Genomic DNA, 10,994 nt, shown 5'->3' with positions numbered 1-10,994 from the left:
CTATAGACCAACTCAAGGCACAGTCCCTGTCCAAGAACAGGGAGCCTCAAGCTCTTAGTTAGACAAATATTCTTGTAACCAGCAACATCCTTGAGGGACTTCCTCAGGACAGTTATTACATCCATACAGGAGTAGGGTATTACGCCCCCGTGCGGCCCGAACCTGTCTAAATTCCAGTGCATTTACTTCTCTTTGCACCAGATCATCACCCCCACCACCGGCCGTTGCATTTACTCTCATTCATTTCTCTGACGAACTTATTTAGGATCATCCCCCCGGCCGAATCTCTTAAAAGGGGTCTCTCGGGATCCCTGCGACAGGAGTTAATCCTCCAACATGCGCCCTCTCTCGGGGGTTATCTCCCCGAGGTCCGAGAAGACCAAGTCCCGGGAGAGGGTGCTCGGGGCCACGAACGGTGGTCCCCGAGTCCCCGGGTTCCCCGATGGCCTGAGAAGACCAAGTACCGGGAAGAGAGTGCTCGGGGCTATGAACAGTGGCCCTCGAGCACCCAAGTTCCCCGATGATAAGAAAAGCCAAGTTCCGGGAGAGTGTGCTCGGGGCCATGAGCAGTGGCCCCCGAGCACTCGGTTCCCCGAGGACCCAATCAGCCAGTTCTGGGAGAGAGTGCTCGGGGCCATGAGCAGTGGCCCCCGAGCACTCGGTTCCCCGAGGACCCGAACAGTCAGTTCCGGGAGAGAGTGCTCGGGGCCGTGAACAGTGACCCCAGAGCACTCGGTTCCCTGAGGACCAAGAAAGGGCATATCCGGGAGAGAGTGCTCGGGGCTGCAAACAGTGGCCCCCGAGCACTCGGTTCCCCGAAGGCCTAAGAAGTCCTTCGCCGGTGGTCCCCACAAGGGGTCGGCGGTGAGATGTCAACTGGTGAGAGGCCCGATGCCACATTTAAGAGGGCGCGTAGCTTGTCACTTCCAACTGCTCCCCCCACGTTTGCTGTCAGTCCCTGCCACGGCCTGGCATGGAGGTGTGGGAACATTTAATGCACGGGTCCCATCGCGCATCATCCGGCATGCCTCGGGATAACATCGCAGAGCTCGAGGCACCCCGCCTGCCGCCCTGCTGTGTCAGACCTGCTCTGACCGGGCGGGCACGCCGGGCTGCTTGGTGGCTGCCTGGTGGGCCCTCCCCGCGGCGCCCGTCGAAAAGCAGCATGATGACGAACAAGACCGGAAGGGGCGCATTTTCAGTCCTCCCTGTCACCTCGCGCAGCAGCCCATGATGGTTGCTTTCCATTTATGGCACCTTGGAACTCGCGCCATCCTTTCTGGGCACGCTACCACCCCGGTGGGTATATATGCGGGGTGGGCTCCCCGGAGTGAAAAGAGAGCCAGGTTCAGGACGAGCTAAGTTCAAGTTCGGGATCAGCTGAAGACAAGTCTCAAAGAACAAGGAGCACGAAGCTCTAGACTAGACAAATATTCTTGTAACCCAGCAGATACTTAGAGAGACATTCTCAGAGCATTTATAGCATACACACAGGAGTAGGGTGTTACGCTCAGTGCGGCCCGAACCTGTCTAAAAATCCCCTGAGCATTTACTACTTCCTGCACCCGATCATTCCATTCCACCTGCATCTCATTTACGCCCATTTATTTCACCTGTGAAACGGATTCAGAATCATCCCCCCGGCCGAATCTCAAAGGGGGTCCCTCCGGATCCCCGCTTGAGGAGTTCACCCTCCGACACATAGAGAGCCAAGATAATGACATCTTTAATGAAGTAATTACAGCTTGTGAGTTTCATAATCTGAAGAGTATCATGGCATTTGAATATCCTTGGTGTGAAGAAGTGATTGTCCAGTTTTATGCTACCTATTATATTGATCATGATGCTGCAAAGACTATCTATTGGATGACAAATGGTACATGGTACAAGATCAAATATTCAGCGTTTTGCTAGACTTTTGAGTTTCACTGCAGATGATCATCGTAACACCGATAAAATCCATAATGAATATATCATGAAGACAGAAGAGATGCAGTTCATGTATGAGATGAGGAATACAAGCTTGGCAAAACAAAAGGCCTTCTTCCTTTTTATGCTTATCTTAATAGGATGGTGAGGAAGACAATTGCACCTAAAGATGGAGATGCCAACAGTATTCTTTCTTATACTAGGAACTTGCTTGCAAAAGTGAAGGGTAACACAAAGTTTGATGTGTTTAACTTCATTTCGGAGGAGATTCGCTTTACCTATCTTGATCCTAAGAGAGGATGTGGCTATGCACCTTATATTATGTTTATAATTGAAAAAGTCATCAAACTCTCTTTTCACAAGGAAGTGAAGCACTCAAGGCTGCAAATAAGTGTGATTAAGCATGTTTGTTCCTCTCTGAGTGCGGAGTCACCACAACCATAATCAGCTTCTTCTTCCTTCACCCTTTGGATCTTAAAGTCCATCTTTTACTTATGCAAGAGTACTTATATGAGAGTTCAAAAGGAGAGGGCAGCTAGGAAGAAACTTACTAGGAGAGTCAAGGAGATCCACAGACACCTAGATATTTAGCCACCATGCTCTCCCACTGGTTATGAGGTCGAGGACAGTGATGATGATGTGATAGAAGATCCTTTCAGTACACTTTCTGCTCATGCTTCTGCTTCTAAGTTTGATGAAGATGAGCATGACGACAAGGAGGACAGCGACGAGTAGACCACTATCTTAGCTTCTTTCTACTTTTTGGTGTCTTGATGCCAAAGGGGGAGAGAAAAAGCTTAATCATATCCTAGGACATCTTTGTTTCCTTTCTATTGTTGTCAGTCTGACTTTTCATATATTGAACATTGTTTAATGTGTTGTAAGAACTATAATGTGCTAGTGTGATGTAATGTGCTACTCTAATGTATTGTGGATGCTATGTCATATGTCGTATGTTTAATTATGTTTCATATTATGTGAGCTATCATGTCATCTGCAATTTCTTTTGATATATGTGAGATGACATGCTCTATATATTCATACTCTCTTATGCTAATATCGCACATGTTCACACTTGCACACCCACGAATACAAATATATAAGGAGAGATTTCACAAAATTTTCTTTCAAGATGTGCATTTGTTTTTCAAAAATATATTTCATACAATGCACACCTTTAGGGGGAGCTCACCATATATCCATGCATTAAAAAATAATTTTATTTAAAATCTCGTGTAAGCTTTAATCGTGTTGTCATCAATCACCAAAAAGAGAGATTGAAAGTGCATCTAGGCCCCCTATGTGGGTTTTGATGATTGACGACAAACGATTAAGGAACTAATATGTTCAATGAGTATTTGAATAGGTAAAAGTCTTGATGATGAAAGCTAAATGACGTTGGCGATCCCTAAAATAAAGAAAGAAGACGGTGCATGGTTATTCCTATAGTTATAACATTTTACTTTAATTTTAGTATAGAAATGTTGTACTATTAAGAGGAATGCAACACTGAAAGCTTTGTCATGATCTTAGTGCTCAAAGTCAATCCTTAGAATGAGAGACACAATCCACAACACGAACATTTCTTTTTAAAACATTCTGTTGATATTGGAAGTTCCAATAGGTCATATCGGATCTGTTATATATCAGAGTGTCCGGCGTATTAAAATTTTAAGTGCTCGAGAAATTCTCTATTGAATTGGAAGTTTTGATGTTGATCGGAGTGTCCAGCGTGTTAAAATTTTAAGCGCTCGGGAAGTTCTCTATTGAATCGATAGTTCTGATGTTTTGGATCGGAAGTTTTGATGTTGATCAGAGTGTCCGGCGTGTTAAAATTTTAAGCACTCAGGAAGTTCTCTGTTGAATCGGAAATTCCGATGTATTTAGTCGGAAGTTCCAATGTGTGTATATTTCCAGTTTCAGTTTGGACAGAGTAAGACATAGCTGTTACTTTGAATAGATCGGAAGTTCCGATCTTATGGTTGGAAATTCCGATGTGGGCTGAAAAAAGTACATAATGGCTAGTTTTTGGAGGATACCCTATAAATACCCCTTTGCCTTACCCTCTCCGAGTTGTTGCTTCCTTGACAAGAAAAACACCTCTCTAGAGCCTTAAAGTTTACCTCTCCTCTCCCTTGCTTTATGCTACATCTTGAGAAGGGGATTTGAGTGAGAGATTTAGTGAAAGTGATTTCAAGTTCATCTTTGAGCACTAGGTTTAATCTCCAAGCTTTGCTTCATGTGCATTTGTTACTCTTAGAGATTGAGGTCTCCTAGACGGCTAAGAGTCATTCATGAGCCACCGATTTACTTGTGGTGCGCCGTGAGGAGTTTGTGAAGACCAGATTCTGCCTTCGAAAGAGAAGGAATACCAAGTAGAGCCGAGGAGTGCTTTATGCAACCTCGCAAGAAAAAGGGTTGAAAGAGACCCAGCTCAAGTGCGACCGAGCCTATCAACAGAGACGTAGGATCCGAACTTCAGGAACAAATTCGTTGTTCTCCCTCTTTAGTTATTTCTTATCTCTTATGAAATTTCAAGCAATTCATTTGCTATCTTAAGTTAGACTTTGTGCTTACTGGTTTTTACTTCAAATTGAATAGCATCATACCCTATTGCATCAAGCATTTCATAGTTTAATTTATTGTTGCTTGTAGAGCTAGCTAAGTTTATTTTTTAGGCATATCAGAAGTTCCAATCGTATACATCAGAACTTTCAATTTAAGTCAGAGCATCCAATATTTATATCGGAATATCCGATACCTGTTTCCGCTGTGCTGTTATGTTATAATATTTGAAAAAGCACCTATTCACCCCCTCTAGGTCGTATCTCGTTCCTTCAGAATTCCTCTCCAGGTTGCAGCCTGATCTGATGATACCCAGCTCGCAAATCAAGACTGGAAAACCAACTAGCATGAGCTAATTCATCCAATAGTCTTCAATAATGGGGACTCGGTATTTGCCTTTAACAGTAAGAGCATTCAAATGCCTATAATCAACACAAAATCGCCAAGTCTTATCCTTCTTCTTGACTAATAGGGCAGGAGAAGAAAATGGGCAGATGCTAAGTTGAATCACTCCATTATGCAACATTTCAGACACTTGTTTGTTAATTTCATCTTTGATGGCTGGTGCATACCTATAGGGTCGAATAGCATACATCTAGCTCCTGGTATCAATGGAATAGTATGATCAAAGGCCCTAGGAGGTGGCAACTCAAATGGTTAAGCAAAAACATTAGCAAATTTAGTGAGTAAGGACTCAATCTCATGTGGCAATTGGTCTATAGTAGTGCTGGACTCTACTGATTCGACATGACACAACTAAACTAGAGTACCTTCAGGTAATTCAGGAACAATGCCTTGCAAGAGCACTATATGACCTTGGTAAGGAATGGTCATCCATTTAAGACCCCAATGAACCTTCATAGGACTATATTATTCTAACCAATCCATACCCAGGATTAAGTCATAGCATGGTAGTGCAAGAATCTTTAAATTGGACTGAAAAGCAAATTGCTGCACATACCATGTAGCATTGCAGTATTGACAATCACACATAAGTATATCACCATTAGCCACTCTAATTTGAATTATACTTGGCAGTGGAGAAGTGCCAAAGAGTTGTGCAGCCACTTTTGAATTGAGAAAGGTACGAGAACTCCCAAAATCAACCAAAATGAGTATGTCCAGCTGTTGAATCTTGCCCATAAAACACATTATAAGTGTACCTTCACCCCCTTGTAGAGCCTCCTTCGAGATAGCCATAAAGATTTGATCCTCAGACTGCGAGTCCACTAGTGCAGAAGAATGTTCATCATCTTCCAATTAAAACAATTCCCATAATTCTTGCACTACATGCAACTGCACATCATTGGAACACTTATGGTCTCTATTCCACTTTTCTCCACAAGTATGGTATAACCCCTTGGCACAACAAGAATTTCTCAATGCGATCAACTTCTCATTATCATTAGCAGCTCTGGCAATCTCAGGATTAGCAGTATCAGGTGGTGAAGGTAGAGGAAACTGCTTGTCATACCGTGGAGGCTCTACAAGGGGGATTCTTGGAAAACTGCTTGGTTGGCTCATAAGGATTCGATTTCCTGAAATCACGGTGCCTGCCTTGATCCGCGACCTCTTCCTGCAACAAGGCAAGAGTGCAAGCAGTGTCCAAATCGAAAGGGCATTGAACAGCTACTAATGTTTTGATGTCATCCTTCAAGCCATCAACAAAACACATAGTATAATAAAGGGGATCAGTAACAGAATGATAAGCTTCTAATTGATCAACCAACTGAGAAAACTTATCAACATATTCTGTTAGTGAGGCAGTCTGCTTGATGTGAAACATCTGTCGAATTAAGTATTCATGCTGATCTTTACCAAAGCATTCACGGATCATGGTACACAAGTCATGCCAAGTAGATGCCAAAATGCAACGCTCTGCTAACTGCAACCACCTAGCCGCTGTACCCATGAAGTGCATAGTGGCAAGTTTAATCCATAACAAAGGATCAACATAATAGAGCTCAAAATAACTCTCATATCTACTCTACCACAATTTGAGATTCTCGCCATCAAATTGAGGAAAATGAACTTTAGGCAACTTGCCCCTAACACCCACATATTGGAAAATTGGATGACCAACTGATTGCGAGTGCAGCATAGAATTGAATCGAGGCGGAAGAGGAGAGGGTATTCACAGACCCAAACACATGCTCCCGGTGGAATTGCTCATCACAGTGCCCATCGGGGTCATCGGCTGGTTTCCCGGCAGGTGAGGCAGCCGCAACTAGCTTGGAGCGCATGAGAAGACCCATGGAATCCATAACAGGTTCGCGCACCAGACGCTCGCAGTACTTGTTGAGTTTCCTGACCTCCAACTTCACATCACTGATGGTGAACTCGATCTAGGGCTTCCACGCTTCCAGAGAGGCCGTTGTGACTTCGAGGGCACCGACACGCTCATCCTTCTTCTGCTCCATCTCAGTCAAGCTCTTGTCCCACTTGGCATTGATGTCCTTGATGCGCTTGTCAAGTTCGTCGAGGAGGAGCTTCATCGATGGATCCATGGCATCGTGCCTGCGTTGGAAGGGTGTGTAGCGGTCGTGGGGCTCCAGGATCGTGAATCTGATACGAGTTGTTAGCACACGCTCACGTGGGTTCTCAAACCAGAGGCATGGACAGAGAAGAGAGAATAACTTGGAGAAGAAGAAGAACAAAAGGAGACAGAACAGAGCTATAGGGAGGATAGTTGTATGATTAAATAATAGAGGTCATTACAATAATCGTCTTGACTCCCTCAACACAATTCTCTAGTATTTATAGATGACTTGCAGCTAAACCCACTCCGACCCACACAACTTGCTATTGGGCTTGGCCACACGCGAGCTTCTCCTCAGCCCATTCGCCTCCAGCTGACCCTTGCTTATCTTAAGAAGCGGCGCTATCTTCCTGGCATCCTTGACAGACGCATACGTGGCAGTCCACTAGGTCTAGGGATGTATTTGACCTAGAGAAGAAATTTTAAGGACTTGGATGGATAACCTGATACTTGAAGGACCAAAGTGAGCACCTGGCCAAACTTAAAGGACGAAATTGACTATCATGCCGTCCCTAAATGAAAAATGCAGATATGTATAATGTATTTTAACCTTTATTGCTCTGGGACTGGGCTTTAGTTCCAATTACTTTCCCCGTTCAAAAACAGTAGGCGTATTTCTTTTTCGAAAAGTCAAACTTTGTATATTTTGATTAATATTTAATCAAATTATAAGAATGTCTAGTGTATAAAAATTATACAACTAGATTCATAATTCAAAATAATTTTACACTATATAGATTTTGTAGCTATAAATAATATATTTTATAAGAAAATCTTAGTTAAAATTCAACTTAAAAAACTGAGCTAAAAGAAATATGCTTACTATTTCTGAACAGAGAGAGTAAAGTTCTTAAGCTTTGTTCAGAGAAGTTGAGAACTTCAAATCTAGTGCCTCGCTCTAGTAGTTCGTTTTGTGCTTTTCTCAAAGCCTGAAGTTTTTTCCGACTCAGCAAATAAGGCCAACTTTAGAGCAATCTAAAAAAAATGGCTAGTTCAATTCTTGCAGTAAAAAATCATAGGAGTAACCCTGGAAGCCAGTTTGTATAGCTTCTCGCTAGTTCAGTTCTTCCTCTCTTTTTTTGAACGAAAGGCGAGATCAATTAATTCTCGGCTCCAGCGACTTCTCTAGATCGATTTCTAGAGCCAAGCTTCGAAGCTAATGCGTTTGACTAGCTAGCTCCAGCTCCAGCCTACAAACCAAGAGCTAGAACCGGGTCAAAGCGGCTCGGCTTCTCAAAAATAAGTATGGGATGAGTTGGAACCTGTAGAGGAATAATATATGTCAAAACCAAAAATGGAATTGATCACGGTTTCTCTAGATTGGATGGATCTGGTACAATCTATTTAAATATATACTCCCTCTGATCTCAAATATAAGCTCATATATTCTTCTCTCAAATACAATCAATATAAGTACATCATAGTCTCAATGTACATTTTTTACTTTATTATGTCTACCCCTATTTAACTGCATCATAATCAATGCAATAGAATTATTGTATCTTTACCTTAATTGTTATGCTCTAAGTCTAAATAGACTTATAGAGTACTTATCTAGGATCATACATGCATGTCCCACGAAAGGGGCCCAAAACTGAAACTATAGCCAGAGGCAAAAGAGAGTATGTTTTCGCCTGGGATTTAATATTGTTTGAGCCTTGACGCACAGTCGCACAGAAGATTCTTTTCACTTACGTCAGTGTGCTCGACCGTGACATCGCAACAGAACCATTACATGCCAAGATAATGCGACGACACCTCGTGATCATCGGTTACAAAACACACGACACGCGCAATTAAATCGCAGGAATTCAATGCCCATTTCGCAAAAATCGCAGGTAGCAAGCTCCTCTTGTGGTGGCACCGGACCCGATCGTCGTCTTCTTCGAGGTGACCCGACCAGACCATACCAGACCTAGTAAAGGGTCTCTATCGTCTTGTTCAGCTCTTCAAGCTTGTTCATCCGGAGCCTCTCGCTCTCGCCCACGCCCACAAGCTGCTCAAAAACGTGTAGCAGAATGGCGTCAGTTCGGGGTAACATATTGGGCCCGGCCTGGTTAGCCGAGCTCAATTTCGAGTTTTTTTATATTTTCTAACTTAAATAATTAAATAAATAGATTTCGGATGAAAAAATTTATAATAATAGATCAGCCCTCTCAAAAGAGCGCTAAGCATACACAGTGACATGGTCATATCTTACCGCCTCTTACAGTAACCGTGATAAACAGTACTTAATATTTAGTTTCCTCTTCTATCTTCTCTATTTAAAACAGAGATCTTCTGTTACTAAAAAAATCCTAAATTTTTTTGTATGTATTCCATAATCCATGTGCAACCCATTTTGATTGGATTCACCTAAAAAGTCTGTGTAGAATTTAAACTAAAATTCTTAAAAAAAAATCTACTTTATAACTTATAGTAATTGTTAGTGCATCAAATAAATTCCAAAAAACTAGAAAATTTCACTAATATTATTCTTATGTGATGAAATAATTTCTAAAATTATTTTTAGTACTATGTTATATGATGAAAAAATGAGTTCATTTGTAATCCTCAATTTATATGTATTTTTATAATTTTATGTTATATCCTTCTTTTAACTCAATTTGAATTCAAACATATATAAAACTAGGGCTGAAAATAATTTTAGAAATTATTCCATCACATAAGAAAATATTAATGAATTATTCTAGATTTGTGGGAATTTATTTGATACCCTAACAATTGCTAGAAGTTATAAAAGTAGATTTTTTTGGAGAATTTTAGTTTAAATTATACATATGAATTTTAAGTGAATCCAACTAAAATGAGTTGCATATAGATTATGGAATACGTAAAAAAATATTAGGATTTTTGAGCAATATAAGATCACTATTTTAAACATTGAGTACTGTTCATCACCGGGCACTGTTTATGATGACGCCTAACCGCCCAACGAGAGCGTGGTAACACCTGGCATGCTTACCGCCCTCTGAGAGAGCCCTCTCAGAGGGCGGTAGACGTCTATTGTTATAAATTTTTTCATCCGCAGTCTATTTATTTAATTATTTAAGTTAGAAAATATAAAAATAAAAAAACTTCTCAAATCCAAGTCCAAGTTTAAAGAAAATCTGGACCTACAAGAACCAAGCCCATCTATTATTGTCAGGTTGGACCTACGTGTGGGCCAAAGGCTTCTTTTTTTTTCTTCGAGAGCCTGTTTGGGATCCAGATCCCTAAATCTTAGTTCGAATTTAATCTAGATCCTTAAGATTCCGGAGTAATCTGGGGTTCACACTATTCTTCAAAACCCAGTAGATGGCCAAGAAAAAGGAAAAACACGGCTTAGTTGATGCATGCTTAGCAAAAGTGCGCGCAGGTTTTTAGGGTTTGTTTATTTCAACTAGAGATTTTGAAAAGCAGTTTATAGAAGTTAGATTGTGAAAAACTGGATTGTGAAAAGCTTTTAGATTGTAGATTCTAAAAAACTTTGATGGACAGTTTAGTAAAATAGACTTTCACAATCTATCAAAAGCTGAGAAAAACCAACTTCTTATATTTCCACAATCCAACCAGCAGATTTTAAAAAACTATAACAAAAAACTGCCTGTTTGTTTCAGCTTCGAATTGTAAAAACTGAAAGCCACAATCCAAAACTGAAACAAACATGCCATAAGTAGCAGAGTAGCTAGGTAACCACCACTTGTCTATTTATCTTTCCTAGCCTCCTCCTGCTACCGGCTTGCTGATGCACAGTATTTATTTTGTTTCTTTTTTTTTCCGCAAAGATCAAGAGCTGAGTACTAGCTAGTGTCCTACCTGCAGTCTGAATCTTCAAGCAAGCAACGGCGCCGTGTATTAATTACCTTGTCAACAGTACATTTATCTTCATGCAGGTGTAGGCCATATATCACTCATGGCAATGAACATTGATCAAACGACATGCAGCATCATTTCGCGTACATGCGTGCGATCGATCATC

Source organism: Phragmites australis, chromosome 6 (assembly GCF_958298935.1).
Source record: "Phragmites australis chromosome 6, lpPhrAust1.1, whole genome shotgun sequence".
NCBI classification, from domain to species: domain Eukaryota; kingdom Viridiplantae; phylum Streptophyta; class Magnoliopsida; order Poales; family Poaceae; genus Phragmites; species Phragmites australis.
Note: the sequence above shows the minus strand (reverse complement) of the source record.